We start from the raw sequence: 1,411 nt of genomic DNA, 5'->3' as shown, positions 1-1,411 counted from the left end.
ATGATCTTTGACAACTATATCTGGTCTATTTGCCTTAATTTCTCTATCTGTGTGTATTGGCATATCCCAGAGTATGGTTCCTTTCTCGTTTTCTGTGACCTTTTCTGGCGTGTGCTTATACCATCTTGATATTCCATAGTGTTGGCATAGCTTTCAGTGTATATAGGTCCCAGCTCTGTCGTGTCTGTGAATATATTCCTTCTTAGCCAGGACTAGGCAGCCAGAGATAATATGATTTATTGTTTCTTGTCCATCACCATATATCCTGCAGTTACTTGTTATGTTTCTTTTCATTATATGTTTTTGGTAATTTCTGGTGGGGAGGCTTTCGTCTTGTGCAGCAATTACAAATCCTTCAGTCTCTGCTTTGGGTCTTACGCTTTTCAACCATTACTGAGATTTTTCTCTGTCTATTTCTTTTGCATTTAGTTTAGGCCAGTATTTGCTGTTCTAGTTTTAGTTTGGATTTCATTTGTTTTATAGCTTTTGTTGTTTCTTCTTCTTTGTATTTATTAGGTACTATGATTTCTTCTTTGTATTTGTCAACTTCCTTAAATACTGAAAACATTTTTTTTTTATTTTGCTCGTGTTTTGTGGCTATTTGTATTTCCCTTGCTTCTGAAATAGATTTTTTGCAGTCCTATGGTGGTTATTTTATAATAGTTTTCCAGCTGTATAAGACTCCTACCACCTTCTGTACGCTGTATATATATAGCCTTTCTATGTCAGATTTTGGGTGATGCATCCTAGATCTTGTCATTATTTTTCTTGCTTTCCTGTCTATTTTAGATAGTTCGTTTAGTGTCCAGTTCAGGATGTGTGTGTGTGTGTGTTTGTGTGTGTGTACGTGTGTACGTGTGTGCATGCGTATGTGTATGTGTGAGCATGTGTGTGAATTCACAATATTTCTCTCAGAATGAAAAACCTGTACTGATCTTTCGTATTATTTCGATGTTATACTTTCGATTCTATAGGGTAAACCATTACACAGAAGCAAGCATATTTCATAGAAAAGTACTGAATATAATTATATTGTACTTAAATCAATAAATCTGTCAATAATAATGGTAGTGTGACCTTCACACAAGACTAATTAATGTACAATTGGAAAAAAGATCAAGGATCAAATACATGGAAATTTTATATTAACAATCTGAAAGTAGACACATTGGCAAGAAAGGAAGACAGTTTAATACACAAGTATAGTATTATATACTGATGAACACGCATGAAAAAATATGCAGTCACATTAAGATACTCGTATATAAATGTGCATGGATAAAGTAGCAATGTATAATCACAAACGCATTTGTTTATATATATCTATATATATATATATATATATATATATATGCACACACACAGACACATACACGCACACACACACACACACACACACACACACACACAC

This window comes from Octopus bimaculoides, chromosome 3, assembly GCF_001194135.2.
Source record: "Octopus bimaculoides isolate UCB-OBI-ISO-001 chromosome 3, ASM119413v2, whole genome shotgun sequence".
NCBI lineage: Eukaryota > Metazoa > Mollusca > Cephalopoda > Octopoda > Octopodidae > Octopus > Octopus bimaculoides.
Note: the sequence above shows the minus strand (reverse complement) of the source record.